The sequence below is a fragment of the Panthera pardus genome, unplaced genomic scaffold (assembly GCF_024362965.1).
Source record: "Panthera pardus isolate Hobbes unplaced genomic scaffold, ASM2436296v1 HiC_scaffold_25, whole genome shotgun sequence".
Classification (NCBI taxonomy): domain Eukaryota; kingdom Metazoa; phylum Chordata; class Mammalia; order Carnivora; family Felidae; genus Panthera; species Panthera pardus.
This window is the reverse complement of record NW_026526821.1, coordinates 23,444,902-23,461,454: the sequence shown is the minus strand read 5'-3', so window position 1 is coordinate 23,461,454 and position 16,553 is coordinate 23,444,902. Positions and strand designations below refer to the sequence as shown.

General features: G+C 40.0%; 1 protein-coding gene across 5 annotated transcripts in view; it reads left to right on the top strand.

Annotated features, from left to right (window-relative positions):
- Nucleotides 1-16,553, top strand: part of PHF20 (PHD finger protein 20) — a 169,956-nt gene that overhangs the window by 60,194 nt on the left and 93,209 nt on the right. The gene's annotated exons all lie outside the window — the stretch shown is intronic.

Here is a 16,553-nt window from a genome sequence, read left to right as displayed (position 1 = left end):
TAAAGATTTAGATTTTCCATGGAGGTTGTTACTTCTTAAAAAAGTTTATCTCACCAAACAGGCTGTGGAGTACTGATAAGAATTCATCTTCTAATTTTGGACCTACCACTTTGGGACACACTTTCCAGATATCCATTTCCTACTCTCTGGATGGCATAATCCTGCCTGCCTCTTTACCTTGTGCAGATGAACTGACTTAAGATGTGAGAGGCTTCAGTCTCCTAGCAGTGATGTTTGGTGGATAGAACAGAAACTGCTAGTTCTGCCACCCTCCGCCTTTTTCCTATCATCTATCAGGAGCACACCATCTGCCTTGAACAGTAGGCCTCGCCTTCTCTGTTCTACCCAGAACATGGTGAAAAACTCCTTCTGTCTGTTGCTTTCCTAACTCTTTGGCACGTTTCCACTGCTTTGTTTCCACTTAAGTTGATCATGGTCTCTTTCCATTTTTTTGTACAAAGGATTTTAAAATCTGAGTTTCATTGTGTCATTAGCTCTTGTCTCACTTTTTTTTTTAAATTATATTTAAGCACTGGGGTGCTTGGGTGGCTTACTTGGTTAAGCATCTGACTCTTGATTTTGGCTCAGGTCATGATCTTACGGTTTGTGGGATCGAGCCCCACATCAGCACAGATCCCATTTGAAATTTTCTGTCTTCCTTTCTTCTCTGCCTCTCCCCTGCTCTCTTTCAAAATAAATAAATAAAAAAGATTATATTAGAATTATTTGCACTGATCAAGTCTGAGTTTCTGGTTCTTATCTCTTCACTTCTTGTACCATCTTTTTTTTTTTTTTTTGGTACATCCTTTTTTTAAATGTTTATTAATTTTGAGAGAGAGGCACATGCAGGGGAAGGGCAGAGAGAGAGGAGAGAGAGTGAATCCCAAGCAGGCTCCACACTGTCAGCAGAAAGCCCAATGGCAGGGTTTGAACTCTGGAACCATGAGATCATGACCTGAGCCGAAAGAGTCAGTTGCTTAACCAACCGAGCCACCCAGGCGTCCCATGGTAATTCTATTTTTAACTTTTTGAGGAACCTCCACACTGTTTTCCAGAGTGGCTGCACCAGTTTGCATTCCCACCAACAGTGCAAGAGGGTTCCCCTTTCTCCGCATCTTCGCCAACACCTGTTGTTTGTTGTGTTGTTAATTTTAGACAAGAGTTGTTTTAGTGGAGCACTGGGGACAAAATCCTGATGGGCATGAGTTCAAGAAAAATGGGAGAGAGAGCTGGTGTGGTGCACAAATGGAGGAATTGGCCATTTATAGGAGCAGATAGTTCATTTATTATAAAGGGAAGAGGAAGACTGGGTGTACAGATGGAAATGAAGGTTGACTTGTGGGATTGATGATGGGAGCATGTGTTTTTTCTTTTTCTTGTGTGTGTTTTCTATTTTAAAATTGAGTTATAATTTATATACTGTACAGTTATATGAGTCTTGCCAAACTCATAGTCATGCATGCACCACCACAAAATGTAGAGCGCTTTTATTACCCCACAAAATTTCCTTGGATGCCTTTCTACTCCTTCTGCCATTTCCAGCATCTGTTACCCACTGATCCTGTCCTTGTCCATGTAGTTTTACTTTCTCCAGAATGTCATATAAATGGAATTGGACAGTGTGTAGCCTTTTAAATTTGTGTTATCATATTCACTTACCATAATGCATTTGAAATTCATCCACACCTTTGCATGAATCAGTAATTTCTTCATTTTATTGCTGAGTAGAATTCCATTATATGGATGTACCACAATTTATCCATTTACCTGTTCAAAGATATGAATTGTTTCCAGGTTTTACTAAATAGGAATACACTTTTGCTTACAGATTTTGTGAGAACATAAGTTCTCATTGTCTTGGGCAAATGCCAAGGAGTGTAATTGCTGGGTTATAGGTTAAATGTATGTTTAACTTGTTGAAAAACTGCCAAACTGTTTTCCAGTGTGGCTATTCCATGTTTGCATTTCCACTGGCAATGCATGTGAGTCCCAGTTGCTCTATGTCTTTGCCAGCACTTGGTGGGATTCTTTTGTTTCCCTCCTTTTTTATTTTTCTAAATTGAGTTATAATTTATATACCATAGATTTACTCTTTTAAACCATACAAATCAGCGGTTTGTAGCATATTCACAAAGTTGTACAATTGTTGCTACTCTAATTTCAGAATATTTTTGTCACCCCGAAAAGAAGCCCTGCATGCATTAGCAGTCATTCCTTTTTCCCCTCAGCTTGCCCCAGCCCTAGGCAATTACTAATATACTTTCTGTCTCTATAGATTTGTCTGTTCTGGGCATTTGCTCAGAAACTGAATCATACAGTGTTTTTCTTTGTGACTGGCTTCTTTCACTTAATATATATATATTTTTTTTCTGGGCATTTGCTCAGAAACTGAATCATACAGTGTTTTTCTTTGTGACTGGCTTCTTTCACTTAATATATATATTTTTTTTAATTAAAATTTTTTTTCAAGAATCATTTTTGTCGTAGAATATATCAACATTTTTTTTAAGTTTATTTGAGAGAGAGATAGGAGAGCAGATGGGGGAGGGGGCAGAGAGAGAGGGAGACTCTGAGGTCTGAGGTGTCAGTGCAGAGCCTTATGTAGGGCTCGAACTCACGAATTGTGAGATCATGACCTGAGCTGAAATTAAGAGTTGGATGGTTAACACACTGAGCCACCCAGGTGCCCCAATAAACATTCTTTTTGATGGGCGAGTAACAATATTCCATTATAGGGATATACTATATTTTGTTTATCCATTTATCAGTTGATGAGTGTTTGTGTTGTTTTCACTATTTGGTTATTAGGAATAATGCTGCTATGAACATTTGTGTATGAGTTTGTATGTAGACATATATTTTCATATTTCTTGTGTATCTACCTAAGAATAGAATGGCTGGGTCATATGCTAATTATCCTGTTTAATCTTTTGAGGAATTGCCAAATTTTCCCCTACAGCAGTTGCGCTGTTTTACATTCCCACCAGCAGTGGGATTCTTTTTTTGATTGATTTTATTTTTTAAATGAAATAAGGAAATCCTCAGCTAAGGTTGAAAATCAAAAGGAGGAGGGCTTGGGTTTGAGGAAAGAAGATATTAGGTATGAAATGTCATTTAGGAGAGTGAAGAGGGATTGGATATGAGAAATGTGGTAGGATTGCTGATGCCATCAAATGCCACTAAAGTCCCACTGGAGGTTGGTGGTCATGGAGTTTTTCAGTAAGCTTTTTATGTTATTTTATTTTTTTAAGACTTTATTTTTAAGCAGTCTCCATGCCTAACATGGAGCCCACACTCAACCCTGAGATCTAGAGTTGTATGTTCCACCGACTCAGCCAGTCAGCGTCCCAGCTTTTTATTTTAGAATAGTTTTAGATTTACAGAAAAATTCCGAAGATAATACAGAGTGTTCCCATATATGACACACCCAGTATTCACCACTCTTAACTTTGTACATTAATAATACAGAAATGTAAGGTACATTTGTTACAATTTATGAACCAATATTGGTATATTATAATTGACTAAAGTCCATACTTTATTCATACTTCCTTAGTTTTCCCCTAATGTCCTTTTTCTGTTCTAAGAACTCATCCTGGATACAACATTGCATTTAGTAGTCCTGTCTCCTTAGGCTGCTTTTGGCTGTGTCAGTTTCTAGATTTTACTTGTTTTTGATGACCTTTTATTTATATCAATGTGGACTCCTACTTCTTTTACACTTTGTGTTGTAATCCAATACTGCTTTATTTTGTTGCTCTTGTTGTATTGGGAGCTCTTTCAGTTGGCTCTTGTGTCCTTTTTGTTTGTTTTTTTTTTTTTTTAAGATTTTATTTTGAAGTAATCTCTGTACCTAATGTGGAGCTTGAACTTTACAACCCTGAGATCAAGAGTGGCATGCTCTATGGACTGAGCCATCCAGGTGCCCCTCTTGTATTCTTTTGACATACTCCAATGATCACTCTGTGTGTGTTTGTGTGTGTGTGTGTGTGTGTGTGTGTGTGTGTGTGTAACACTTCCTTCTTTCTGTCACTACAAAATATTCTAGGCTCATCTTGTATATTTCCTGTCCCAATCCTAGAATCAGCTAAGACCTCTGGTACCTTTTATTGGAAAATGGTATTAGACACAGAGATTTGGGTGCTAGGTATGCTCATTGCTACTGAGGAATTGTTGGTTCTAGTCTCTGGATTATTATTCTTAGAGTAAAAGACAATATCTGTATTTTTTTATTTTTGAGAGAGAGAGCTCAAGTAGGGGAGAGGGGCAGGGCGGGGAGAGAGAGTGAGAGAGAGAGAGAGAGAGAGAGAGAGAGAGAATGAGGATCTTAAGCAGGTTCCATGCTCAGTGTGGAACCCTGTATAGGGCTCGATCCCACAACCGTGAGATCAAGACTTGAGCTGAGATCGAGTTGGATGCTTAACTCACTGGGCCACCCAGATGCCCGCTCCCTTTTTTAAACAGTCAAGTTCAAACAGTTTTAAACAAGTTTTAAACAGCTCAACAAGCTAGAATGTCTAGAACCCCCTTGGAGTTTCCCTAACTCTTTTCTTCACCCCATCATCTACTCCATCAGCTAATCCTGTCAGATTCACCTGCAGAATCTGTCCTGACTTTTACACTGGCTGCCACCTCCACCCTCCTGCTCTGGCCTCAAGCTTCCATCATGGATCTTCTAGACCTTGGCACTAGCCACCTAACAGGTCTCCTGCATCCTTCTGTACTGAGCTTCCTCCTGAGGCTCTTTTCCACTCAGCAGCCAGTGGTAGGCCCTGGATTTTTATTTTTTATTTTTTTTTCCTTCCCACTCCCTCCTTTTATTTTTACTTCTATTTTTTCTTCCCTTCAACCCTGAATTTCTATTTCTATTTATTTTTTATTTTTTTTGAGAGAGAGAGCATGAGTGAGCTAGGCACAGAGAGAGAGGGAGAAAGAGAGAGAATCCCACAAGGGGCAGAGGGAGAGGGAGAGAGAGAGAGAGAGAGAGAGAGAGAATGAGAATGAGAATCCTGAATCCTGAAGTGGGGCTTGAGCTCACCCAGTGTGGGGCTTGCAGTCACAAACTGTGAGACCATGACCTAAGCCACAGTCGGATGCTTAACTGACTGAGCCATCCAAGTGCCAAACTCCTGAATTAAAAAAAAACAACACTTTGAAAAAAAAAAAACTTCTCAACGTTTATTTATTTTTGAGAGACAGAGAGAGAGGATAAATGGGGGAGAGGCAGAGAGAGAGAGGGAAACACAGAATCTGAAGCAGGTTCCAGGCTCTGAGCTGTCAGCACAGAGCCTGATACGGGGCTTGAACCCACAAACAGTGAGATCATAACCTGTGCTGAAGTTGGACGCTTAACTGACTGAACCACCCAGGCGCCCCCAAAAAACTTCTTTGATACTAATTTTCATGGTCGTTTACAGTTGTAAGACTTTGATTGAATTAATAAAAGAGCAAAGATGCTACTCTTTTTAAAATTTAAAAAAAAAAATTTTTTTTTTAAGTAATCTCTGTACCCAACATGGGGCTCAAACTCACAACCCCGAAATCAAGAGTTGCACACTCCAGAGGCACCTGGGTGGCTCAAGTCGGTTAAGCGTCTGACTCTAGATTTCAGCTCAGGATTGATCTCACAGTTTGTACGTCCGAGCCCTGTGGTTCATGGGTTCGATCCCTGCATCGGGCTCTGCACTGTCCGCATGGAGCCTGCTTGGGATTCTCTCTCTCCCTCTCTCTGCCGCTCCCCTGTGTTCTCTCTGTCTCAAAATAAATAAATAAACATTAAAAAAAAAAAAAAAAGAGTTGCACACTCAACTGACTGAGCCAACCAGGCACTCCATTTAAAAAAACTTTTTATTGAAGTATAATTTATATTAGAGTGCACAGATCTTAAGTGTGTAGCTTGATGAACTTTTATACATGGATACACATGTATAACCACCACCCAGATCAAGATACAGACCTGTTGGGCACCTTAGAAGACGCTTTTTCCCCACACTGAGTCATACTGCCTGCTCCGTATCCAAGGAGACCACCTTTGGTGGTCTTGCATTTCAAATGAGACCCATTAGCATGTTGAGTACGTTCTCTAGCCCTAATCAGCTGCCTGGGTGGAGAATGTGGAGAATCTGATTTACCTAGGTTTAGGGTTTATCCAGGCAGGTCTGATGGAGGGGGAGAAGAGGCCAGGGAGTTGGAAGGAAGTGACATCAAAGGATAGGATTTCCAGGGTGAGAGTGAAGGTGACAGTAGGCAGAAGGAACGATGTGAGCAAAAGTATTCAGGGCTCAAGAAATATGTGTTCTCAGAATCTGGCCAGGGAACACATCAGGAGTGCTCGGAGATTGGGCGAAGAAAGGAAAATGTTAAGCAAGAGAGAGAGACATAGATTCTTCTTAGGAACAGAAAAATAGTGATGTTTATTCAGTTACCAAATATTTACCGAGTGTCGCTGTATCAGGCCCTTTGCCAGTGCTGATAGAGGGGCATAGGTTGCTTGGACGCACTGACTGTTCAACTGTTGCTGGTGAGGAATGATTCGGATGGAGAGGGGAGATGAATTCAAGACACTTCCGGAGTTAGAAGTGTCAGATGTTGATTAATGGAAGTAATGAAGGAGTAGGGAAAGAGTTAAGGCATCCAAAACAGTACAGTTTTTCTGCAGCTTAATAGTCAGCCTTTTGTTTTTCACTAAATACAACTTCCATTTCCATCCTCTCTCCAGCAAAGGCTGGGGATGGCTTAGAATGTTACTTTTGTGCATAGAACTCTTTTGCTTCTGGTGTCGTGCACAGAGCCAAGAATAAAGGCACACTCTGATTCTTGAAGTAAATGTGTGCTGTATATTTGCAGAAAGGGTGATTATTTATTTATTTTAATTAATTAATTAATTAATTTTTTTTAACGTTTATTTTTGAGACAGAGAGAGACAGAGCATGAATGGGGGAGGGTCAGAGAGAGAGAGGGAGACACAGAATCTGAAACAGGCTCCAGGCTCTGAGCGGTCAGCACAGAGCCCGACGCGGGGCTCGAACTCACGGACCGCAAGATCATGACCTGAGCTGAAGTCGGCCGCTTATCCGACTGAGCCACCCAGGCGCCCCAATTTTTTTTTAAATGCTTATTTATTTTTGGGAGAAAGTGCACATGCATGCCAGTGAGGGAGGGGCAGAGAGGGAGGCGGACAGAGCATATGAAGTGGGCTCTGTGCTGACAGTAGGGAGCCCTATGGGAGGCTTGAACTCACAAACCACAAGATCATGACCTGAGCCAAAGTTGGATGCTTAACTAACTGAGCCATCTAAAGCACCTCAGAAAGCTGTTTATATATATAGTAAGAATATGGAAGCAGCCTGAATGCCCAACCCCTGCAGGAAAGTTTAGGCAAATTTTGAGCTAACCATCAGGTAGATTATTGGATGGCCAAGACAAAAGACATTTTTATGGACCTGTGTCACTGCAAGGATATTTACACGTGAAGTCAAATTAAGAGAAGTCCTCACTGACTTAGTCGGAAGATCTGGATACTGATCTTGGTTACACCTCTTCCTAGTCCCTCTTTTTTTTCCCTTTTTTTAAAAGTTTACTTACTTATTTTGAAAGAGAGGGAGAGAGCGAGCGAGTGAGCAGGGGAGGGGAAGAGAGAGGGAGAGACAGAATTCCAAGCAGGCTCTGCACTGTCAGCACAGACCAACTCGGGGCTTGAACTCACAAACTGTGACATCATGACCTGAGCTGAGATCAAGAGGGGGATGCTGGGGCGCCTGGGTGGCTCGGGTGGTTAAGCATCTGACCTCAGCTCAGGTCATGATCTCTCAGTTTGTGAGTTGAAGCGTCATGTTGGGCTCTGTGCTGACAGCTCAAAGCCTGGAGGCTGCCTTGGATTCTGTGTTTCCCTCTCTCTCTGCCCCTCCCCCATTCATGCTCGCGCTCTCTCTCTCTCTCTCTCTCTCTCAAAAATAAATAAACATTTATTGGCTTAACCAACTAAGCCACCCAGGCGCCCCTCCTAGTCACTGTTTTGAGTCTTAATTTCCATATATGTAAAATGCGTGCAGTGATAATGACAACTGCTTAAGTGCTCATGAAATTGTGGTAAAGATCCAGTGAGATACCTTATGTAATAGCAGTTATAACCCCCACAGTAAGTGACACACATCTGTTATTAATAGCCATGTTAGTGAGTGCTGACCAGTTGGAGTGGGAACTCAGAGGGAAATTTTTATCCTTTCTGGTCCTCTCCCCTACCCCCACACCCTGTAATGTTTCTTCAGTTTGTATTTCTGGTGTGTGTGTGGGGGGACCAAATAGATTCCTGCCAAGCACTGTCTAGCTGCTCTAATTTAAGCATGTGCACAGTGTGTAGGGTTGGGCAGCTTAATTTCACTCATAGGACTGAGCAGCAGGCCTTCTGGGATTTGAAGTCATTTACTGTGGACAAACCAAATATTGTCTGTGTTAGATCTGCACTGTTCTCTGCCTTTCTGGACATGTACATGGCATTATTCTCTCTCATTTGGTGTGAGCCTCACTCTCCCAGAGTCCTCTCCTTACCTTGGTGGAGCTCTAGAGTAGGTTGACTTATCTGTTAGCTTAGAGCAGTGTTTCTCAAACTCAAAAATAGGACTGGTGCCTCTGACCTGTATACTATTTATGGATCCCACTTTTGGTAGCATTGGAGCAAAATGCTACTACATTAGCTCTGATAAAGATGGTCTAGATTATGGAAAAGCACAGCAAAACATTCTTCATGGAGACTTTGTGGACCACTAACTCTGTTCACCAGCACCCTGTGGTCTGTGGGCTGCTATTGGGAAACAGTCACTTACGGCCCAGCTGCCCGTCCTTTCAAGAGCTATGGAATCCATATGGTTCCTGTGCAGCTCTCTGCATAGTTTTCTGTTTCCTTTGTCACTTTCAGTTTTCTGCACTACTTTGTCCTCTTTTGTGCTTCCATTCCTCTGTACCTATGCTGATTTACTCATACTATACCCAGAAATACTCGCTAGCCTCACTGCCTCCTTGATCACCTGGAAAATGCCTCTTCATCTTTCAGAATTGAAATCGAGTGTCTCCTCTTCACTAGCATTGTCTTGACCTCTCTCCTTCTTCCTTGGCCTCTTAATTTCCCTCTGGTCCTAGAACTGGTCTTTTGCTCCTCTGCACCATGCTTAACCTTAAGTAGTCTTCTGTTGTTGCACTTCATTATAATTACTTCGGCGTATAGACAGGTTTATTCCCCTGAGGATACTGTAGTGACTACGAAACAGATACTTTATGGTTTTCTGTAGTCTCTTAGGGAATTAGACCATAAACATAAGCAAGTAAATGGAGAAACACATGAAATAATTATACATTGGGGTAAATGCTATGAAGGAAGCAAATGGGAAACTGACATAGACTGGAAGGAGATGGGAGCTACTTGAGATATGGTAGTTAGGGACTCCAATGCTGTAGGAATGTTAGGCTGTCGCCTAGGAAGAGTAAGTAGGCAGGGAGAAATGTTTCAAGTAAAAGGAGCACACTGGGTATGGGAAGGTATGTGGTATGTCTGAGGAAATGAAAGGCCCAGTGTTTTATAACATAGAGTCTGTCTTCCTTTGCCAGCTGCTATGATCACACATCTTCATAGATTTGACTCTGTATTTCCAAACCCTGGCATACTTCCTGGCCCAGAGTAGGTATTCAGAAAATGTCTGTTGAATTGATGAATTTCCGTCCCCCCCTCCCCTTTTTTTTGGTCAATTTTCCTTGTCCCTTTATATTTGTTTGGCTACACTGGTGTTCTGTGGCTTGGTTGACTTAGTGAATAGTTATGTCCCTTGCCTAAAATAAAGTCACTATAGTAACCTAATTTACTATGAAACTTATGTTATCTGTCTTTTCTAAGTTGAATTCTAGGTAAGTATGAGTTTTCAGTATTTGTTTGGCTTTGGTAGAGAGCTATTTTGTAACTAATTTTGTCATGGTGATCATAGCACTTGTGCATAAATCCCCTCCAATTTGACAGTTGTTATGCTGGGGTCTGTTTGTCTTTTTGACATTTGCAACATGGATATCATTGGTTTATTTTGATGATTCACCTTGCTTTGTGTATATATTCCTTTTTTAAAAAATGTTTATTAATTTTTGAGAGAGAGACAGAGTCAGAAACAGAGAGAGACAGAGAGAGAGAGAGAGCAGGGGAAGGGAGACACAGAATCCAAAGCAGGCTCCAGGCGGAGCTGTCAACAGAGCCCGATGCAGGGCTCAAACCCACGGACTGGAAGATCATGACCTGCGCAGAAGTCGGATGTCCAACTGACTGAGTCACCCAGGTGCCCCTGTGTATATATTCCTATTGCTGTTTTGTGGCTCTAGGTATTCATGTTCAAATCTTTTTAAAAAGTACATTTGGGGGCACCTGGCTGGCTCAGTTGGTGGAGCATGTGACTTTTGATCTTGGGGCTGTGAGTTCGAGCCCTGTGTTGAGTGTGGATTGTTCAAAAATAAAATATTTTTAAAAAGTACATTTGATGAACATTTATTGAATGCATAGGCATTGGGTGTAGATTACATAAAAGTAAAAAATCCTTACAAGAAAAGAAAAATAAAAAAAGAAGGGTCCACTCAGGTGCTTTAGAAGAGGGGTAGGGGAGAGCATGTAGAAACTCAGTCTCCAGCCCAGGTATGCTATAAGAAATACTGTCTTTCTTCTGTCTGGTTCTGGTTATAGGGTATAGGTATAGGTAGGCCAGATAATTCTAGGCTTATTACTACTTTACTCTTTTCCTTCCAGAGATCAAGAATATTCTTGGTCTCTTTGTAGGGAGGCAGAGGAGCCCACCATACTTCTTTTTGGGCCCTTGGCACTATAGAAGCCCTAATGCTTGGTCATCTATTTTGTATCTCCACAACCTAGCTGTTTGTCTCAGAATACAAATTTAGGAATGTATGTTGAATAATGGAATTGATAGGGCATAATTTCTGCCTTATAAAGTGCTTAGCATCTAGTGTTCGTATTTGCCATTTAAAAATCCTGTTTGTGGGGCGCCTGAGTGGCTCAGTCAGTTGAGAGTCCGACTTCGGCTCAGGTCATGGTCTCATGGTTCGTGAGTTCGAGCCCCACGTCGGGCTCTGGGCTGATAGCTCAGAGCCTGGAGCCCGCTTCAGATTCTGTGTCTGCCCCTCTGCTGCTTGCACTCTGTCTCTCGCATTGTCTCAAAAGTAAATAAACATTAAAAAAAAAAAATTAAAAATCCTGTTTGTGACTTGAGTCTGAAATGTTTTTATTGAGTCTTCTGAGCCTTTTCTTTAAAGGAAAACTATTGAACAATTAAATTATATCCGATGATCATTTCAAACTCTCTTAGGCAAAATTAACTCAAGAAGAGGTAGAAAGCATGACCGGATTAATAATCATAGAAGTGATGGAAAAGGTCGATAAAGAATTGTCTTGTGAAAAAGTCTCAGACTAGGCAGTTTCATAGAAAATGAAATCAAGCTTTCAAGTCCTTTCTTTGAGCTTAGCATAGCCTAATCCTGAAATTGGGCAGGAAGGACATAATACAAGGAAACTTGGACAAGTCCTACTTATAAAAGAGACACAAAACTTGTCAGTAAAATACTAGAACTCCCAATAGACACTTACTAAATGAATGGCACACACAACCAAATATGATTTATTTTATAGGGTAATGATAACTTAAACTTAGGAAATCTGTTATTTCATTTTATTCATAGAGTAAAAGAGAAAAGTTGTACAATCATCTTGACAAAGACTGAGAAGTCTCAAAATTTATTCTTTTTTAAAAAATGTATTTTTTAAATTTACATCCAAGTTAGTGAGCATATAGTGCAACAGTGATTTCAGGAGTAGATTCCTTAATGCCCCTTACGCATTTAGCCCACCCCCTTCCCACAACCCCTCCAGTAACCTTCTGTTCTCCATATTTAAGAGTCTCTTATGTTTTGTCCCCCTCCCTGTTTTTATATTATTTTTGCTTCACTTCTCTTATGTTTATCTGTTTTGTATCTTAAAGTCCTCTTATGAGTGAAGTCATATGATATTTGTCTTCCTCTGACTAATTTCTCTTAGCATAATACTCTAGTTTCGTCAATGCAGTTGCAAATGGCAAGATTTCATTCTTTTTGATTGCCGAGTAATACTGCGTTTTGTGTGTGTGTGTGTGTGTACACATACATACATACCACATCTTTATCCATTCATCCATTGATGGACATTTGGTCAAAATTTATTCTTGAATCCTTGGTAAGTAAGTATGAGGAAAACTTCACATTAAAGGCATTAATTAGAAAACTCTACAGACTTCACACTTAATGATGAAACATTGGAGATATTTTCATTAAAAGAGAAGGATGCCAACTATCTGCTAATTTTCAACATCATCTTAGAAGCACTAATCAGTGTCATAATGCAAGAAAAATAAATGGTAGTATCAGTATTATACTGATAATACAAATTATTATAATCATAATTTGGATAGGATATGGTAGTCTACCTGTGAAATGCAAGGCAATTAATTGATAATCCATTAGTGAGAGTTTGAGTAGGTTCAGAAATCAAAACAGAATAAGAAAGTATACAGTGAGAGTGCTGCTTCTACTTCTTCATCCTATACCTGCTCTGTTCTCTATAGGTAACCAGTTTATTAGTTTCTGTCCATCCTACCAGTGTTTCTTTATTTAAATACACAACGTAACACAGAAAGTATTATAAGATATGCACTATTCAGTAGCTTGCCTTTTTTTTTTTTTTTTTTTAATTTGATTTTGAGAGCCAGAGAGTGCATGTACATTTGAGCAGGAGAGGGACAGATAGAGGGGAAGAGAGAGAATCCCAAGCAGGCTCTGTGCTGCCATCAGCATGCAGTGTGCCATCAGCATGCAGGCTCTGTGGGGCTAGATCCCATGAGCCATGAAATCACGACCTGGGCTGAAATCAAGAGTTGGAGGCTTAACCGATTGAGCCACCCAGGTCCCCCTGTAGCTTGCCTTTTTTAAAGTTAATATGTCTTGGAAATCTTTCTGTATCAATTCATAGGGTATGGTTTCTCACTTTCTGTCTTTTGTTTTATAGCTGCATCATATTCTATTTTGTGGATGTGCCAAGCAGCATACATATAAATCCAATAACCACAAAGCTGTTGGTTGATAATCTGCCCATTAAATACTCAAAACTTTTAATTTAAAGGTATTTATTTTTATATGCACAAGTATTATGTAACTAAATCTTTGTAAAAATTCAAACTACAGGCAAAAGTCTCTTGACCATTTCTAATACCTGTTCGACCTTCCCTAGAGCTAACTTTTGTTATCAGTTTAGTGTTCAATATCTGTTCCTTTCTGGCTAATATTTCCATTAGAAATGTGACTCCCAGCTGCAGTGTTACTTTGTAAACTAGAGTCTCATCAGTGACTGTTAGTTACATGTTGAAGCAGGAAATTCTTGCTCCTCTTTCCTGTCTATACACAGTCTGTTCACAACTTCTCTTTTGTTAACCTTGTCACATCTTCTCTAGCTCCCCCTGTGGTTATCCAGATATTTAGGTTGCACTAGTACAATTACTGTTTTGTAGGTAAAAAGTAGTTGATTATCAGTAATTTCATGTAGTTTCACTTAATAGTGTTAAAACTTAATTGGTTCATGTGTCTGATTCTCCTCAAGGACAGGAGCCAGAACACTTACGTCTTATAATCCCTTTCAAGACCTGGAATTGACTGGGCAGGTCAAAGTCACTTAATAAAGTTCTGTTGACTGATGAAGCTGAGCTGTTTCCAAGGCAACCAGCAATTTTGATCCACCAAGTCTTCTCTGTTCTTTGAAATGCAGTTGGGTTTCCCCATTCTCAGTGAGTGCCTCTTATCCTTGTCACACTTTAGAAAAGTAGGGGAAAACTGCCTTCTCCTTAGGAAACCTTGTTGACCCCGTTGTTACTATTGATCCTCTTGGTGAGGTTTATGTAGTTTATGTACTGCAGACAGTAGGATGCCTGTGCCCTGTAAAGTTTTTTGAGCAAGGAAGGGCTTTAGAGTAGCCAAGGGCCTAGAAGACCTTCTTCAGGCTCCCGAGCATGTGCATTGGAGTTGCTAGCCTAGGAATTTGGAGTTGATCTGTGGATCTGGACTTACCAGACTTTTAGAAGGTACTGACCAAATTCAAAATAATTTGGGATTTGTCCTGAGGTTACACTTTTTATTTTGCCAAATAAGGATATTTAAAATAAGTATTTAGTTATATACTCTTTATAGTTGGTACATGCTCATGGTACAACACTCAAAACATACAAAAAGATATATATTGAATAAAATAAGTCTCATACTTCCTCTCCAGTTCCTTAACTATCCAGTTCCCTTCCCAAGAGGCAAACCGGGTTGCTTGATCATCCTTCCAGAGATAGCCCACGCATTTAAAAACAGGTATGAATGTATTGGCTCTCTCTCCTCTCCCAAATAAATGGTAGTGCATTCAGTACACTTTGCACCTTTAGTTGTTGGGTTTTTTCCCCACTTTTCTTAGAGATCTCTTAAAATCAGTACATAGAAGGCTGACATACTCTTTTAAATGGCTACATAATATTAGTAAGAGACCAACAGTTACCACTGTTTTAATTTAAAAAGTATATTTACACACCAAAAATTTAGAAAGAATGTGATTTTAGTATAAAGAAAAGTTCTGCAAATTAAATAAATTTAGTTCTGTGAGAAATTAATTCCATGCATTGGTCCAAAGCCTTGTGTTTGAAAACTACTGCTAGAGATAGTAAACCATTAAAGCAAGAGCTTTTGAATAGGAGTGCGTTAGGCCAGCTTGTGTTATTTTAGGGAGGCTCCCTAGTCTCTGGTAGGCTGTACAGATGAGAGGGCAAAAGGAATATGATTGAGATGTCCATGTCCTTCTCTCTGCTTTATGGAGAGGAATAGATTTAGGGAATCCTTTTATTTTCTACAGTTGTATTTCACAGTTCATCACATTGTATAGTTAGCTAGTCTGCTGTCAAGATATCTTCTGTTTGTAGCAGCTGTATGTCAGTTGTATCAGAGTAGGGAGACTAGGTTCAGGGCTGTTTATTCTGTTAACATTTTTTGGGGAATTGATGTATGTTTAGTACCATTCAGAATTTTATCAGTCCTGTGTGAAAAATACCCACATGAAGTGATGGGAGCCTGAACTTGGAGAGTGACTGAAATTGGAATGGGTAGCTGGAGTCTGGAGCTTTGGGACTGAAGAATTGACAGGACACTTGACCTTTGGGAAGACTAGGGAGAGCAGAATTCATTTGCTGAACATTTATTGAATGCCCAGTGTCTGCAACCTACTGTGATAGGTTAACGGCAAACAAACTGCCTTAGAGGTTACTGGTGTAGGATTGAAGAGGACATAGTATTCAGACAGAAGGAAGCAGGCCTGTTTATTTAGGTAGCACATGTTTGTTAGGATAGCGGGGTACTAGGTGCTGGATATAAGGCAGGCAGGTAGAATCTAAACTTTCTCAATCTAGAATAGCAATCTGATTAATACAAGTGTATTTAAGGAACAATATTATTTATTTTTAACCATTTATTTTTGGAATGAGCAGTATAATAATATGGTTGAAAAAAAAATATTAAAAGGCATGCTACAAAAATTCTGTCTCCCACTTTTGTCCCTCCCCTCCCCCAATACTCAGTTCCCCTGTTGTGTCAGTTAGGTTTCAGTGCTGGAAACAAAACCACTTTGGATACTTTAACCACAAAAGGATTTAACACAAGAAATTGGGTACTTAGAAAATTGTTGGAAGGGTTGGAGGAGTGGGACTCAAGGTTGCTGCCCTTAAGTATCAATTTGAAGGACCCAGCCCGGAGCTGTGTTCTGGAGGTCAGGAGGTTACTGCTGCCACTGGCCCACTGCCACCACCACCCTCAACACTGCTGCTTGATACTTAAGAAGCTGGTAACTAGACATTAGATCCTTGGTTATGCAGACCAGTACATCAGTATCACCAGATTGTTTAAAGCTCTTAGGCCCTAACTTCATCTGCTGAATCAAAATCTACATTTCAACAGGATCCTCTGATGATTTGCATTCCATGAAAGTTTGAGAGGTCCTTCACTGGAGCCCTGGGGTTTCGCCACTACAGTTGCCTCTAAACCCATAGGTCTCCATGACCTTGACTGCCAATTGTTGGGGAGTCAGGGAAATGCAGTTGGTTTTTCCAACTCTCAGTCTAGAAGAAATGGAGATTGAAAGAGCCCATCTTTTGAAGTGACCGTACTTCTTTATGTAACCATTGTTAGTTTCTTATGTAAGATATTTTTATGCATAGTTAAACATATATGAATATACTTTTTCATCTTAAAGAAAATAAACAGTTGTTTACACAATGTCCTGCACCTTGTTCTTTTCATTTAATAGTTCATCTTGAGAGAGCTTTCCGTATCATAACATAGGATTTTTTTTTTTTAACAGCTGCATGGTATGCTACTATATGGATTACAAAATTCTTAAATTGAAGCTATCTAATACAATCTGGGTTGCATGGTCATTCTAATTTATTGGCATATGTAAAGTGTAATCAAGT